Genomic DNA, 18010 nt, shown 5'->3' on the forward strand with positions numbered 1-18010 from the left:
GGTACAGAAGGAACATTTTTGACCAGAGACTTGGCAATGGTGTCTGATACACATTAAAAGAAAAGGAAAACAACAACAACAACAACAAAACAAGATTTCCCTAAGGGTTGGGCTACACTGAGCTGCCCAAACAGAAAACAGAATTAGGTCCCTGTGGGATGATTTTAAACATTATTTAAATTCTTTTTTTCAAAAACTTACTTGGTTGAACAAGCACTTCATGTTTTTGGTACAACTTTCAAACCACAGAAAAGGGCATGTAGAACCTCTCCTCCGGTTCTCCAGTCCCCCCGCCCCCCAGGGGTACCTGTTTGTGTGTAGGGGGGTAATCCTGGCCCGCCCCACCCCCTAATCCACGCTCAGGGCTGAGAGCAGGAGGAGAGGGGACTCTCCAAAGTGGCCGGGAGAGAGAGGAGGTGGGGGAGGCAGTGGAATGAATGGCATCTGGCGCCTCTGGAGACAGGAAGCTGGCGGCCGAGGCGCCGAGACTACCGGCGGAACACGGACCGCCCAGGGGGCGGGGCGGGGCCGTCCCCCTCCCCTCGCGCTGCTGGGGCTCCGGGGCTGGGCGGGGCGCCGGGGCGCGCAGAGGCCACGCCCCCAGGAGCACTGGCGCGCTCCCGATTGGCTGCGAGGCAGCTCGAGGCCCAAGCCGCGCGGCCCGAGAGGAGGAAACGGGCTGCGGCCACGTGGAAGAGTAGCTGACCAACTGGGTGTGAACCGTGACCCCTCGGGACATTTTGGGGGTGCGGCTGAGGCCACACTTCTAATGAGTGGAGGTGATCGAGCAGTAGACTCAGCCCTGTGCTGACGGGCCGCTTGCTGCGTGCCCGCCGTGGGCCGCCGCGCTGCCCCGCTAGTGCGTCTGCGCCGTGTTCTCAGCCTCGTCGAGCGGGAGCACTCCTCGCGGGGAGAGAGCTTTGCCGGCCCCGTATTTGTCTTCCTGAGGGCTGGTGAAAGTAGAGGACACCGGGGAAAAAAACAGTCAAGGAGAGAATTCTTGCTTGGTTCCCAGCCTGTGTGCAGCCTGACGAGGAGAAAGGCCTGGTCCCTGTATTCGCAGCAGAAAATGTCCCATGGCTGTCATTGGTTGCTGCTGTCGTGTTTGTTTGCCAACCTCAAGATAACCGGATGCAAATCCCTGCCATTCCTAGATAAGGAGAGGGCGGGTGGGCTGAGGGTGTAGTGACCCGCCCAAGGTCACCTGGCAGAGAAGACCGGTGGGGACCTGTCCGGCTGGCAGGTGGGGGGTACGCCCCACTTGGGTACGCCCCACAGCCTGACCAGAGTGTTCCCCACAGCCGTGTCAGTGCTCGTCAGCATGTCCTGGTGCCTCTGAGATCGAGGGCTGGAAAATCAGGTTTTTCAGATCTAAAATCCCCATTCTTCACTTCCGCAGCAGTCCCTGAGGCCTCAGGAAATAGGCTTATGATAACCAAACTCTGCTGAGGCTGATTTGTAACCAAGGAAGCTAATAATTTACAAGAGGTGGGGAGGGGCACAGTCCTATTCCAGAGTCTCTTCACCAGGTCATAGGCCTCCCTGTCAAAAGCATAACAGGAAAATGGGCTGATGGGCAGAGAATGGTAGAGCAGAAGAATGCGCCTAGTAAAATTTATTCAGTACTGGAGCTGGGAAAACCTGCTGCCTGCCCCCCACCTTTATTCACGGAGAGAGCTGCACGCTGGGTTTGAGTTTCAGCTCCAGCATCACCGGCTGTGTGGCTCTGGCTAGTTGTTTAACCCCCTGCGACCTCGTTTCTCCCCAGGTCCCAGGGGGTCGCCTACCAGAGTCTCTTTCTCTTAGATGGTGTGTTTGCACTGAGAGTTGGGTTCTCAGAAGAGGGCTGTAATTTCCACCAGTCCTTCGCTAGGTGAAAAAAAGACAATGTAGTGAATTTTCATCGTGCTAAATTCATTGAAATATTTGATGTTAAAATGTCCTTTATTTCATCAAATGATGGTGATAAGAGATTTTTTTTTTTTTTAATGTTCTTAGCTGTATAAGAAGTCAGTCCCTTAGTCCAGTCACGCGGGGTTTGCATCTGCACAGCCGGGAATATCTGGATTAAACCACTGCAGTAAACTGAAAGGGTGCACCCTCTTTTGCTTTTGGGTCTTCTACTTGACCAGTGGTTTCAGTGAATTTAGGAAATTTCTGAAACAGAATGTTTTAAGTCCATGTTATTCAGTCGCAAACTTCTTTATGTGTCTCAAGAGAGAATGTCACATTTGGTGGCGTTTTCCTCCCTGTCTGCCGACCACGTCTACTTTGGTTGCCCTTCACATACTCCCGTGTCTGGTGACTTGGGTGTTATGTAAGACGTTAGTGGGGATGCAGAAATTATGACTGAACTGGCTGCAGCCTCCAGCTCCTGTGGGAGTTTTGTGCAGCAGGGGGAGCTAGCGCAGCGGTGCCCCGCTCTGCTGGAGGGTCGGCAACTTCCAGAACCGTCGGGGTGGGGTGGCTGAAGCTGCTGAGGAAGACTTCAGCCTGTGTTTTTATGTAAAGAGAAAGTGAAAAAGAAAAACTGAGAGGAAGAGGGGAAGGGACAGAAAGAAAAAGAGAAGGTGAAGGGGATTATTTGAGCAAGGCAAGCTCTTTAAATAAAAAATCCATATGGCCCTCTAGAGGAAAAAAAAAGTTAAAATTTGGGAGATAGATAGTGAGTGACACCTGTTGTGTTCAGGGGGGGAGCTATGTAAATTGCAGCACCCTTTTCACCATTTCAGGGGCACACGCGCCACTGTTCTGCTCTGGAAAAGGGTCTGGGTGAGCTGGCTAAACCCAAGATTGGGGAGAGGCAGGGCCCGTCTGGCTGCAGCTGGGCTGCGAGCCTCAGGTAACTGGTAACTTCCGAGTGGTTGCCCCAGCGTGGGACCCTCGCTCCATCCTTCATCCTTGTCAGACAGTCATCTGGTTCCCCCCCCGAGCTGGTCAGCAAAAGCCAAGGTCGTCACCCTGTTCACAAGCTTGCAAAGGCTTTTTGTAACCTGTAGACTGTAGGCTGCCACTATTTTGATTCTTGGGAATCGTTTTACTTAAATCAGGGGAGACTGAAAACCAAAACAGGGCCTTTCTGGCAGCTTTCTGGGCAGACCCCTCCTTGGAAGAGCTGGGGAGCAATGCTATGCCAGAATATGAGGGTGTTTGCACACATGGCTCTGGGAAGATTCTTAAAGGATCTCCCACTTTTGTACTCGAGGCAAGACTGTGGAGGACGGGGAAGACAGCCACATCCCTCACCCTCGTATGTCACAGTTATAGTTGGAAAACCTTGGTGGTATTTGGTGGTGGTGGTGGTGGACGTGGAGGCAGGAGTTTCCGTCACTGACCTGCAGAGACTGGCATCAGCTCCAGCTGTGTGTTCAAAGCAGAGGAAAGCTTAACTACCGCCATCCTTTGTCTGGAGTAGCCTCCTAACCAGCTTTCTTGCCTTCCGAAACCTGCTCTGCTGGCTCATAAGAGTTGATTGTGCTTGCCTCGTCCTGTGTTCAGTGACATCAAATCGGTGTGCTTGAAACTGGCCGTGGCGGGAGAATGCACACTACAGAAATTGGCAAGTGCCACAAATCAAGGCTTCTGTTTTTCCCTAAAGGTCTGATTGATCAGCACAGCACCTCGCTGCTTCTGCTCCTGTCCCCCTACATTTATTTCCTTCCCCAGCTACAGTGGTTCCCCAACAGGTAAAGCTGACTGTTGCCACCTGTTGCTTAAAACATCCAATGCCTTCGCGTTGCTCTGGAAAGGACCACGGTCTTTTCCGTGGCTCCGGAGGCCAGCCGGACGGTCCCCCTGCAGCACACTTCACCTCGCCTCCGTCTGCGAGCCCCGTCAGTTCCCCCAGCAGAGCCGCGCTCTCGGCGCACGGGCCCTTGCGCACGCGCCGCGCCCGGGCACTCGCACCGCCTGCCGTTCCGGCCCCGCGGCCGGCTGGGCCTTGCGCCCAGTCCCGCTGCGTGGGCTGCGGGCTGCAGTGACACCAGCGGAAGACCCAGGCGCTCTTCTGCCGCCTTCCAGCTTTCCCTCGTGCGGCTGCAGCCGAGGGGGACACGCGCCGAGCCGGCGGAGCCGCGGGATGGGGCGGCCTGGCGGCCGAGCCGGCGCCGGAGGACAGCTGTCTGCGCGGGGCTGCTGGAGCGTCTGCGCGGGAGGGGAGGTCCACGTTTGCCCTGTGCAGCCTCTGGATTCAAGACAGTTTTGCTACCACAGAATAATTCAGCCCAGCAGTTCTCAGAACCCTTTAAACTCTTAGAAATTACTGATAATCCTGAACAGCTTATATTTATGTGATTATGTCTGGCAATATTCTCATGTCAGAGTTTAAAACTGAGGCTTTTAAAGCTGAGAAGTGGGAGAAATTTTTAAAATGTATATATATTAATTATTTTTAACGTAACAATAATAGAACCATTACTTGCTAACATACATAACGTATTTTATGAAAAACAGCTAGCTTCCAAAACTAACTAGTCGGAATGATAGTGTTCTGCATTTTTGCAAATCTCTGGATTCGCGGAAGACCCCGGCATTCTCGTTCCTGCTCTTCCACTTACTCAGCTGCGATCTGTTTAGTTGCCGTATTTAGGTGTAAAGAAATTCTCGTCTCACAAAGATAGTGTAGTTATAAAGGGTTGTATTTGAATAGCCTCTTTCTGATGATTGTGGACATTCTTTTTGGATACTAGATCAAAACTTGACAAGTGGTAATTTTTTTAAAGTTAGTACAATATGGAATCTGAAACCATATCAATGAACTTCTCATATTCTATTACATGAAAGTCCATTAGGCTATCTTGCACTTTGAATGGGTCCTTTACCCTCGCGTGATTTTGTGAACTTATGCATTGGTTATTTGGAAAAGATTGGTTCACCAAGTTACAGAGATCTTCCAAATGTTGACATACTTCATTATACAATATATTATAAATCACATTAATTAGTATCATCATCAATCTCATTGGATTCTTTCAGTATTAGGATGCTGTCAAGCACATAATAGTGGCTACAAGTTTTCTAAAATTCTAATTTTATTTGAAAGCTTGAATTTTATCTTTGGCAACAAACACTGTCAGTTATTATCCTTGAAGTGACAGATTTACTTTATTTATTCTCAGAAGAAAAAAAAAATCTGCCAAGAACCCAAGATGGAATAACCATAGTTTGTCAGTAGTTCTTTTTCAAGTAAAAACTGTGTTCCATGATAAAAGCAGCCAGTTCCATTTACAACTCAAAAAATCAAACAAGTGCTTTCCCTCCAGACAACCACCATACTTCCGTATGCAGCAGAAGGGCTTTGTGCACACTTCCCGTTTGTCACACAGAAGACTGAAAACATGTGCACTTGACGGGAGTGATTTAATGAAAGAAATAACTTGTGCGGCTTAATTAAAGGCACTTCTAAGTGAAACTGACTTCCCCACCCCCTGCAAGTGCCTGGCGGAAGAACACAGTGGCTATGAGAACAGTCTGGTGCCACGGCCTCACTTTGTGCTAAGGCCTCCAGTTCTGCAAACTGGTGCTTTTACATTATCAGTGCAAATACCAGTCTAGTTAAAAAGGGGCGGTGAAACCTTAGTGTAATTACGCAAATAAGGTTGACCTCAAAGAACCTCTGAAGGGGCCGCCAGTACCCGCAGCGGTGTAAGGACTACACTGTGAGAACCACTGATCTAGCCCATCCTCACTGATCCACTCATCCTCTTCCTTCCGGCTGAAATGTGCCCGGCCTTACCCCACCTCCCCACCAGGCTGTCACACTGTAGATATGACGCCCAGGTTCACGACCACTTTCCCAGGGGTCCCTCTTTGACTTCCTAGGTCTGCTCTCATTTTAGCCTCCTCACGTGCCGCATGCACCTCTTCACCGTAATAGTTATCCTACATCGACACCTGTCTTCCTCGCTGGATTCTCAGCACTGGTAGAGCAGGGATGGCTTTATTGGCTATTACATTTTCAGTGTCTGGTGCATAAGTGACTGAACAAGTGTGGGGTTCCAGAGCAGCCATGTGAAGAGCCCTAATGAGCTTAGGCGGAGGTTCCTGTTGACTCGGGACTAACTAGGATGGGTCTGGGGCCTTGAGTAAACTTCAGCTCAGCCAGGCCATCCCGCAAACAGGTTCCATATAAAAAAGACAGCAGGCCCGTGACCGGTATCTGAAATATCTTTTCTTAGCTCTTCCCTGTTTCTGAAAAATTTGTGTGTGTACATGTGTGCATGAGGGAGAATGGGTCTGGAGAAGGGACACTGTCCGTTCTTAATTGCCCCTGTAATGGGAAAAAGCACTAATCATACTTGGAAGTGTCCTGCGGTTCTATGCTTTTATCTCATCCCGTGGAGTCTTTAACAAGAGCTGCTGGTAAGTAGGAAGCTGACTTCCGCTCTAACGCGCTGGCTCCCCGGGTGGAGGTTGGTGAGCGCAAGGATGAGGAGCCTGTCTTTCTCTTCCTCTTTCTCTCTGTGGTGCCCAGCCCAGCACCTGAAGTACAGAAAACATTCAATAAATGTTCATGAAATTGTCGTGTGGCAAGAAGTAAGGCAATGTGGCACAAAGAAGGGAAGGCAAAGGACTTGAGCTGGGAGCTGACCGCTGAGGGTGACACAGCCCACCACCTTCCCTGTCCAGAAGGAGGTTTGGGCACAGCTGGCCAACCTAATGGCTGCTGTTGGCCATGGTTAGCGGCTCTTAGACCCACCTCCTTTTTAATTTCTACATCCACGATGTCCAGGGCCAAACCACTGCACGCTGCTGGGGAAGGGTGGGGGCCCCTCCGTGGTTCTCAGCCTGTGCCATACATTAGGTCCTCCAGGGAGCGTGTGAGAAATGCCACCCCCAGGGAGACCCCCAGGCATCAGTGTTCTCCGAGCTCCCTGGTGAGTCTGATCCTCAGTCGGGACACAGAACCACCAACCAGACAGGAAGGGGGCGCTCAGGTGCTCCTGGGGCTCCCCTACCTCCACGGGAATACCCTGGAGACCCGGTAATGAGTCCCCGAGAAGTTAACACACGGCTGTCGGCCGCCACTGTCGCTGTCACTGCCAGAGAGGAGGGCGGGGATGGGAGTCGGCTCCACGCCCGGACCCAAGCCGCCGGACCGCCTCTGACTGGTCTCGGGCCTGTGCTTGAGCGCGCCTTGCACAACCCAGCTTTAAGGCACTGTGGTCTCCAAATCTGTTCTTCGCACCTTTCAGTCGCTTGAACCAGAGGCAAGTGGAGCGGCATGGGCCCTGGAAGGCCAGGTGTGCGACCAAGTCCCGCTTGCGTGAAACTCCCCGAGGGGGTCCCGTGCCGGGAGTGCTGGGAGCAGTGCTCATAACGGCCCGTGTTTATAGCTCGGTTGTTGCTCAGGAGCCCCCTCCCGCTTCTGCTCCCCACGCGCCCACCCGCCGGCTTCCCGCTAATAGGGTTCTTCAAGCTACTCTCTAGTGGTGGGGCGGACACACCACTCGGGTCCAGTTATGCTGTTAATGGTGTTTACACAGGCGAAGTGCTCAGCTTGTGAGACCACCGAGCCTTAAGGACGGGCAGAACACCTGCTCGGGGCTGTGGTAAATTAACCTTTAGTCGGCTTGCCCTAATTGACCCGGTGCTTCACTCCCAGGCATTCTAAGCATTTAAAAGCACGTAATGAAAGATCTGATTAGCCTGTAACCACGGTGGTTTAAGAGAGCTGATACAGTATTCCTTTTGAAATATCCCACTGAATTAAAGATTATTTAGGAGACACTGGGCTGAACATAAGTTAATTCATTTTGCGTGACATTGGTCTTTAAAATGTGCGCCAAAATGTGTAAACATGAAAGAACCCGCTTTATACTCATGGAACACTTGCTGAAGCACTGACACCCCTTCACTGGCCGGAAGGAGAGGCGGAGCCTGTGTGCCCGGCGGCGCTCATCACTGAGGGACACATGGTGGCCTCGGTGTGTCAACAGACAGGGTTCGCAGGACAGAGGTGCAGAGGCTTCGGAGAGCTCTCCCAGGCTGGGACCGGGCTCCAGCTCTGGCCAGAAGCTTGCTGGCCAGCGGTCAGTGGGTGGATGGCATAGGGTCCGGAGTGGCAGAGACCCAGCTTAAAACCTCAGCTCTCACACCTGCTGGCTTTGTGACCTTGGTCAGCCTCAGCCTCGTCAAGCCTCCATGTTCACATGTGTGAAATGGGAAGGTTATCAGTTTCCAGCTGCCGGGGTTGCTACGAGGATTAACAAAGATAACACAAGCGCAGCACTTGGCACGCAGAAAATACGTAACAAATGTTAGCAGATCAAAACCCAGTCAACCACACAACGACAGAAATAGGACAAGAAGCCCTGAAGAGCCACATGAAATGTTTCAGCTGTTTGAAAGTGTGACTGCCGCCTTCCTCTTCACCCCGTCCGCAAGCCTGCTAGTGACAGTGACCTCAGAGAAAAGTGTACTTAGTGTCATATATGGAGCCTGTCACGTGGCCCTAAAGCTCAAGTGCCCACGGCGAATCTGGGACAAACCTGCAAAATGAGCTGCTGCTCTCAGAGGAGGCTTCTGGAAGCCACGAGAGTCCCTGACTGCCCTTCTGCCCGAGCACACAGTCAGATTCCACTCCCCAGCAGGGCGATGAGGCCACCTGGCTGACTTCTGGGCGACAGAAGTGAGGTCAAGCGCCTGAAAGAGGGCCAGCCCGGAGGGCAGAGGCGAGGCCCAGCTTCTCCCTGCATCGGACTGAGACACGGACGAGGAGTCAGTCCTTACTGCGTGATGCTGCGGAGACCTGTGGTGTGGCTGGAGCGGCTTGCCTGTCCCGGCAGGTACGACACGCTGCTTGCGTCTTTCGCTGGTCTCTGCAGGCGAGCGAAGCGCCATGCCGGCGGGCAGGGGAGCTGCTCCCGCCCCGGGCTCCACGCCTCGCCTCCTGTTGGACCTAAAGGGCCTCGGAGAGCTGGAAGTCTGAAAAGGAGGCCTCCTGCCTCCCCCATGATGACACCAGTGCCCCTGCCCGAGCAGAGACGTGGCTGGGCCGGCCTGTGCTAAGCCTCTGAAGGGAGATGCCAGCTGCCTTTCCCCTCCTCTTCCCAGAGCTTAACTCCTGTGCCGGCTCTGCCACCTCAGCGCACTGCAAAAACTATTTGGTTCAGTCACTTAAACTAGTTCAGTGACTTTGGCCAAGTCCCTTAACTACCTTGGGCATCAGTTTCCTTGTCTGCACAACGGGCATAATGATTCACCAACCCAAGAGGGTTCTCGCAAGGATCAGAAATAACTCTTGCAACACATAGATCACAGTGCCTGGCGCTGGTAGTCACACAACAAAGGTTGTTGCTCTTAAATTTGTGTGCTTGAAACTTGGTGAAGTCCACAAACATTTGTTGAGCACTTGCTACAGGATACAGAGGCGAAAGGGGGGACAGAGCTCTGCTCAGATGCATTTAGGCTCCAGTCCTGACATCGCCTGAACTCTTTCCTCCCCTCCCCTCCCCCTGAACACACACACACACAAACACACACACGCGTGCGTGCACACACATGCACACACAGGCGTAATTGGCAAGATGAAGTAGAAAACAAAGAAATGAATTTTCAAAGGGATAAATTCAAAAGGGTATCTGGGGCCAAACTTCTCTTCTCCCAGTTTGTTACACGGAGTCAGGTATCCCTTCCTTAAGGAATTTCTCCCTCTTAGTCCAAGGATTGGCAAGATTCCCTGGTTAGAACCTGGGCAGAAGCAGTCAAACCTCAGAGGGTTCTCAGTCAGTAGAAAAACCAAGTCTTCAGCTGCTGCTTAAGCCTGATTCCTTTGTCTAAAGGAACCTGGGGAGAAGGGAGAAGTCAGAGTTCAGAATCATTGCTCTGTTTCCCAGGCGTGGGGCTGAAAGAAACTGGAATCCTCACAGAGCTGGAGAGGAACAGCTAATTACATGTCTGTGAGTTACCGAAGGTAAAATCTTCAGTGGCCACTCCAAGCACAATATAACAGAGCCTTTAAGGGTGGGCTTAAGGAGATTAATTTACAAAGACTCTACAAGTAGAAGCCTCTAAAATAACTGTAAATGGAAAAAAGATGCTCAAAATCACAGAGTTTAAAAGCTAGGGAAAACTTCAAAGGACATCTAACTCAGATTCTCAAATCTGGAATTGTCACTGGTCCATGATGAAATGCAAACAATTAGGACAATTTCATTTATTTTAAATGACTTATCATTTGTTCTAAGACTATGGTCTTCCTAATTTTTTGGTTGAAGTCATTTACAGAATGATGGCCGTATTTTAGATGGTATCTTGGTTTTGTTTTCTGTCTTGGTACGTCATGTGGTTTATTGTTCTAGGGTAAGTAAAGCAAATTCCAAGTCTCTCTGACATTGCTTTAGGACAGCGCTTGGAGAGCCACACTCTCAGTCCTCTCCTTCACGACATTGGAGGCAAATTGGAACTATGGTCCTGAGTCTTCTACCCACCAAAGTAAGAGTCTTAGGGCCGAAGTTAGGAATTCCGTGCATCAGAGGTATCTGGAAAGATGCCAGGCTTGTTAATTTATAAGCAAATTTGTTTATAAGGACAACTGCCCTCCCACAGCTCCCTGCTACGGGAAGCTGACCCTTGGGCTGGGGTTGAAACATAAGTGGCCGCTGGACTGGACCAGGCTGGAGTGGCCACCAGAGACAGCTATCCTGGGGGTGGATACATACCTGTGAGACGGTCTTTTCTGACAGGCTCTGCCCAGGAAACAACTTCAAGTACTCTTGAGCAGGGAGGCGCCGAGAGAGCCAGGTATAGGTGCAGAGAGTCAGGGAGGAAGAGGAGGTAACACACGGGACACAGGGCTGGAGGGCCTGAGAAGCACCGCAGCGGCAGAGTGCGGGAATGAAGACCTTCGATTCTGGTAACTGAAGTGCAGACAAAACCACTTGGATCCTGGCCTGTCTTGGGTCTTAAAACAGAGCTGCTGCTTGGTTTTCATGAACTTTGCCCGGTCTGTTACCCCCGTGTCATAGTCATAGACGAGTGAACGGCGCACCCCCATCACCTGAGCAAACTTGAAGGAATTCTAGCAAAGTGTGAATCTTGGTCTCAGTATTTACAAATCGGGGCTGCAAGGGCGGAAACACGGTTGGATGACTAGAATCTATCAGGCCGCACAGGGGAGAGGATTCTTCCAGGGAACACAGCTGGGCCGGGTGTAGAGCGTGCAAGGTCAAGGTGGGTGCAGAGTGGTGGGGAGGTCAGTGTGACCAGCGGGAAGCATGTGGGAGGATGGCCGCTGTGAGGCTGGAGCAGTAGGGTCCAGACTGTCAGGGGTCTTCCTGTCATGCTGAGGTTCCGACGAGGTCCTTAAGCGGGGTGGGGGAGGGGCACACGACCCCATTCCCTTCTCCGTTGGCCTCCTTCAGGTTACAAACGCAGTTAATGCTAGAAAAGACAGACTGAGAAGCAGGGGGCCGGGAAACGTCACATCGGCTGCACACACAGGTCTCCTGGAGAAGCAGACAGTCAGGACACAGCCATTGCTCTAGGGAATTGAAGTTGAGGCCTTAAAAAATTTATTTTAAATTCTAGACGGCACCATTTTGCTTTTCACACCTCAGTATTCCAGTTACAGAATTGCCCCCTTTCCTACTTCAAGTTCCCGGGGCTTGAAGAACAGACGTGCAAGGAATATTTTCATATCGTCTTTCTCACATCAATTCAAATGATTGTGTCTAATGAGCCACAGGCCACTGCTCTAAACCAGAGAGCATTAATTCTTCAGGGACCAGAGGGAAGTCAGCATCAGCCTGACACAGGAACCCCTCTGACCACCTATTTAAGTGATGGGATGCTGGTCCTTCATGACGCGTGGCATTGAAAGGCTTGGCTAGCAAGTTGTAGTTAAAGTAATACTAATTATTACAGTTATACTAATTTTTCTTCACTTTGTAGTTAGTAACCATTGTGGCTTAAAAAGACTCTGAATCACTGTGTGATGTGACGGACTTCTCATTGTATGGGCTTCTAGGAATGATTTTTAGAACAAAGTTTGTAAATTTAAGGGGTCTAGAAAGAAGTATGTGATTTGACTTAGGCCCTACAAGTCTAGTTTCATAAACTTTAAATTTATTAGTTGACAAACTAGTGAATATAACATAGCAGAGGTAGACTCACAGACACAGGGAACAAATGAGTGGTTCCCAGCGGGGAGGGGCATGCAGGGGAAGGGGAGGGGGAGGTGCAAACTCCTGGGTGTCCAACAGGCTCAAGGATGCGCCGTGCGACACGGGGAAGACAGCCAATATTTCGTAATAACTGTAAGTGGAAAGTAGCCGTTAAAAATTGTATTAAAAAAGAAACATCTTCCAAACCCAAGGTCATTCAGATTTCATCTCATGCTTTTTTCCAGAATGTTTATAATTTTACTTCTTGTATTTAAGTCTGTTATCCATTCAAGTTAATTTTTTATATTGTATGATGTGATGGTCAAGATCTTTTATTTTCTTTTTATTTCTTCCTTTTCCCCCCTTTTCTGTTCTTTTTTCCCCCCTTTCCCTTTTCTTTTATCCCCCGGCATCAATCTTTGAAAACATTGTCCTTTCTCTATCGAATTGCATTGGTGTCCCTATCAAAACTTAACTGACCCTTCGTTACAGGTCTATTTTTAGACTCTGTTCTATTCCACTGACCTGTATGTCTGTGCCAACACCACAGTCTCTTGATAATTGTGGATTCATGGCAAATTTTAAAATCACGTAACACAAGTCCTGCAGTTTTGTCCTTCTTTGGCTGTTTCTGGGCCCTTTGTACTTTCATATGAATTTAAGAATCAACTTGTCACTTTCTACAAAAGAGGCTGCTGGTATTTCAAATAAGATTGCATTGAACCTATATATTAATTAGGGAAGAATGTATAATATTAAGTCTTTTAATCCATTAATATGGTGTATCTCTCCACTCACCTAGGTGTTCTTTAATTTCTCTCAGTGATGATATATGGTTTTCATTGACCTGGTCTGTATGTAGTTTGTTAAATTTATCTCTAAGCGTTCAATGTTTTTGATCAGATTCTAAATGATACTGTTTTGCTAATTTCATTTTTTGATTGTTTATTGCTAGTATGGAGAAAAACCATTGATTTTTGCTGTTGACCTTGTATCCTGCAGCCTTGCTAAACTCACTTATTAGATCCAGTAACTTATTTCGTAGACTTTTGAGGATTATCTGTCTAGTTTGCAGATTTCTAAGGTTTATCTATCATGGACAGTGAGCTTCTCAGAGACGGCTTGACTTGTTCTTTTCCAATCTGCGTGTCTTTTACTTCTTTTTCTTACTCTATTACTCTAAGATCTCCAAAGCAATGCGCAGTAGAAGTGGTGAGAACTGAAAAGTTTTCCTGTTTCTAATCGTAGTGGGAAAGCATGGACTCTCTCACCATTAAGCGTGACATTAGCACTAGTTTGCTGATGATTATCTCAGCCCCACTATCAAGTTGTGAAGTTGTCTTTCATTCCTTCTCTGCTTGCATATGTACTTAAAAGTCATGAATGGATGTTGAATTTTATTAAATGGTTTCCCCCTATTTATGGTCATAAGCATATGTATTTTGTTTTCAGTCTGTTACTATGGTGAATAATAGTAATTGTTTTTCTTCCATGTGAAACTAACCTTGCATCTCTGGGCTAGACCCACTCGGTCATGACGCGTTGATTTGCTAAGGAGTTTTGCATCGATGTTTTTGAGGGAGAGAGAGGTCTGTGGTTTTCTGTTCTCGTAACGTCTCTGTCTGGTCCTGATGTCAGGTTAACGCGGTGTAATGACCATTGGGATGATTAGGGCTATGGTGGTTTAGGGTACTTGTGAGTGGTCATTAGACTATGATCAGATTTAGCAACAGAAGGAAGTACCATTTCTTTGTGTGATTTATTATAGGTACCATGATTTTATTAATGCATGGGATTATTAGAATCAGAGAATAAACAATTTTATCCAAAAGCAAATAAGGGTCATCAGAATAAAAACAATCGAAAGGGTAAAACCTATTTTAGCAGAAAGGCTCCATGTAAAATCACCTCTAAATAAACATATGGGGAAATGAATAAATCTTATGTCAGGGCTTGGAAAGTGCCTGGCACACTCCTTGGTCATGCCTGTGCTCAAGAAGTTGGAAGGAATTCAAGCAGGGCACTCGGGGATGTTCTCGGCACACCTCTGCTGCTGAGACATGGTGCGAAGTGGGGCTGCAACGGGATCCCCTCGACTGGCCTCATCTTCCTGATTCCCCTCGGCACACCTCAGACTGGCAGTGATGACACCCACCTCCCCACTGAGAGTGTCTGTGGGGAGAAGAGGTGAGGACGCTGATTAAAAGTAATCATTGTTTCAGGAAACAAGGGGTCTGGATCATTGACTGCTACCAAGAGAGAGGCGTGGAGAAGCCCAGTGGGAGCAGGTTGGAGACAGACTCGCAGCCCCAGCCCGGATGCCTGCATTTGTGTGACGAGCAAAGATCTTTGTGTGCTTTGTCAGTCCTGAGAGAGTCTTCTTCCCAAAATAATTACTTTATCTTTGTAGCAAGAAGAGCTCTTATTTTCTGTCTAAATTCACATCTTCAGCTGCCTTGTGGAAGCCCCATCCTTACTAAGGCTTTGGCTGAGATGTTGGCTGCATTCTGCCGCAGTCAAGTCTTCGTCCTCATCTCTTCAGGACATTTTAATCTGGACTTTGAAAGGAGAAGGAGGTTCAGGATCCCATCATGCCTCCAGGATGAAAAAAACTGAACAGAGACGGAGAGAAAAATCACCGTGGTCACTAGCAGGGAGCAGTATGGGACTGAGTAGAGTGGTTTTCTTGAGAAATGGTCACTTCGTCTGTGTCCACCTGCCTGGCTTCCCCTAAAGGCCGAGCCTGAGATGAAGGCTCACATCCAGGCAGTTCACCTGGGCATGTGGTCCCAGGAGGCGAGGGAAAAGCGAAGGAGAAGGAAGCAAAGCCAGCGGCAGCCTGCGTTGCCGAGTTGCCACGGCGTGAGCCGTGCGGGACTTCCTGAGGGTCCACATGAACTGTGTTTCAGAATGTCCACGGGGGATGAAGGAAGGACACATTTATTTATCAGCTCTCATCAGCCCCTCATCAAGACTGGCCCCAGAGTGTCGGCACCCCTGCATTCTGAGTTGTCCGCGTGGGAGAAAGCTACGATGCTGACGGCACAACAGGAGCAGTGAGAGAGGACGGCACAGAGCGCGCTATTCGGGACTCGGACCTTGCCGGAGAGTGGGCGAACCAGACAGGCCTCCGGTTTGGACCGTGGGGTTGGGGTGGAGCACCTGCTTTTTAGCAAGTCAGAGGACAGGCCCTGGGAGGGGCGGGCACAAGTCTGACATGGTGTCGGGACGTCCACTGAGTCCACTCAGATCACAGACGGGAAACTAGAGTGTCACCGAGGAAGTGGATTTCAGAAACCAGCGGACGGCAGGAGGAGTCAAGGAAGGCTGAGACCACCTGCAGGGCGCAGAGGCTCCCAGGCTGCCCCCACCCGCACTTCCAGGCTGACAGAAGCCAGGCTAACGCGCACCAAGCACGGGGTCCCTCTGAACCGACGGTTCACCTGTCCACGTGGTGTGACTCATGGGTTCAGAATGAGGGGATCTGGTGCCGTCGACTGGGCCAAGGGTGACAGACTGGACGTGCCTGATTCTCAGCTCAGCTGCAGCTGAGCAGGAGGCCCCTGCCCTAGGGGGCTGGCACACAGCCCCGACCCTGGTCCAAGCTGACGTAGTCAGCCAGTTGGCCCGCAGACCCCAGGCTAACTGGGCCTCGGCTGCCTGGGGGGCCGCCCCGCCAATAACACATAATCCTCTGAGGCCAAAAACAACTCTTAGCCAGCACCAGCAGCTCCCTGGCCTAGGGCAGCGCACACAAGCCGGGAGCCCCTGACTGACGCTCACAGTTCCTCCTTAGTCTCATTTTGGAGGAAAGAGCCATGTTTTATTACAATAGACCAGGATTTCTGTCCCATCACACCACACATAGCAACAATGTAAGCAAATTCATTTAAACAAATTTTCCATTTTGAATCAGTTTAATGTCAACACCTTTCTTTTATGTTGTTCAAAGAATTATCTCAGATTCTCTAGGCTTTCGTGGGGAAAACACACTGAATTGATGTTTTTTATTGAAACAAAGACATCTGAAGCAAATTGAAATTAGACATGTGGTTTTATCCATTGTTGGCTGTGGAGCAATTGCTAGGTTAGCATTCCTTTATTTTCCTTCCAAGGAAAAAATTCCAATCGAATGAAGCTTTGAAAATAGCTAACTGGAAGTGTGAGTGACTTGTTTTGAAAGACGAGGTGACAACAGAAAGTCAAGACTACACATGCTCGTATGTTTCTTAGGGGAAAAATCCCCAATTTAAAGAGACTTGGGCGCAGCTGCTGTTTCTTTGGATAAAATGCATAAGGATGGAGAAGATGGCTTTTCTTAAGGACACAGTAGATGTAAAATTTTGAAAGTGAGTATAAAAAGTGCCACTTTTTTCCTTTTTCAAGATTTTCCCCTCAACTCTGCGTGGTTTTATTATTTGATGTTGGTGCTTTAACACTGTGCTGAGCACACTCAGCTTTCCAGCAGCACCCGGGGACGGCACAGCGGTGCTCCTTCGGGAAGCAGGGGCCTTGCTCCTGCCCGTGGGGTCCTCCGCTTGCTGGACCACTGTTTTCTGACGGCCCCTCAGCTCAGGGGTGCCCTCCCTGGCGCTTCGTCCTGGGCTCCGCCCTGTGCAGTCTCATTTGAACACCTCTCTCCCTGTTCCCCGAGACACGTTGTCCTGGCTTCCCATCCCAGCTCTGGCAGATTCCAATCTGCTCGCCGTCTTTTAAGATGAATCACAGATTACAGCGCTGACGAGCAGCCTAAGTCCCTAAAATAGCTCACACGTGGATCAGGGAGGAAAACTGGGCTAATTGGGTGGCTGAAATCAAGTGGATTTTGTTCAGTAACAGTCACTTGTCCGTCAGGCCCTCTCCTGGCAGCGTCAGCTTCTGAGCACTGTGACAAACACCAGAAGCAAGCAAAAAAGTCTAAGCAATGAGTCAAATAGCTGTCACGGAATCCACATAACTTTATTTCTTTGATTAAATTTCACAAACAGTTATTGAGTATTTTCTGTCTGCCAGACTGTCCTGGGTGGTAGAAATACTGAGATGAATAATTTATCTCTCTCACCTTGTTCCAGAAAGGATCTAAGGCAGCTGGTAGCAGAAACAAATAAAATAAAACGGTCACATACAGGATTTTAAACTCTGGGCAAGGCAAATATGAATTAAAATAGGTCACGTCGAGGGGGAGAAGAGGACATGGATACGTGGCCAGTGGCAGCCTTCATAACTGGGGTGCTTGAGCTGTGGACTTGACCCTCAGTGCACTCAGTGGCCAAGGGGAAAGGGAAGCGTGGTCAGCTACACACTTCCCGTCACGGAAACAGAGAAATTGTGTAGTGACTCGAGAGGAAGGTGAGTAAGACATGTTCCTAATGGCGAGGAATTCGTAATCCAGCGGGAGAGACAGACCGGTAGCGCGCTCTGTAAAACACAGCTGTGTCATGATGATCTGTGTGAAGCGCTGTGGGAAGAGGCCGGGGGAGCCGTTTATTCGGCTTGAGAAGGAGAAGACGCTGAATGCACAATGCCCCAAAAGACGACATGGACAGGAGGGGAGCGTGTGTGAGACGGGGCGGGGGAAGAACACAGTGACTCTGGATTAGCAGGCCCCCACGATGTGCGCATAAAAGTTGCTCCAAGTGACTATTAAAAGACTCCAAGTCAGCAGGGCTGGGGTTGCTCACAAGCGCTCTAAAGTGCTAATTCTAGTGCTCAGGGACCGAACTTTGAGAAACACAGTGTTGTGCAGTGTTGAACAGTGAAAGATGAAGCTGGAAGAGCAGGCTGGGCCCGCTTGGAGGGGCCTCCTCTGCCACAGTTAGAAACGTGGACTTCACAGGTTGGGGGGGCGGCTGGATGCCTTGACGCTTAAGCAGGTGAATGACGCCGTCAGCCCCGTGTGTCTGTGT

The sequence above is a fragment of the Camelus ferus genome, chromosome 9 (genome assembly GCF_009834535.1).
Source record: "Camelus ferus isolate YT-003-E chromosome 9, BCGSAC_Cfer_1.0, whole genome shotgun sequence".
Lineage (NCBI taxonomy): Eukaryota > Metazoa > Chordata > Mammalia > Artiodactyla > Camelidae > Camelus > Camelus ferus.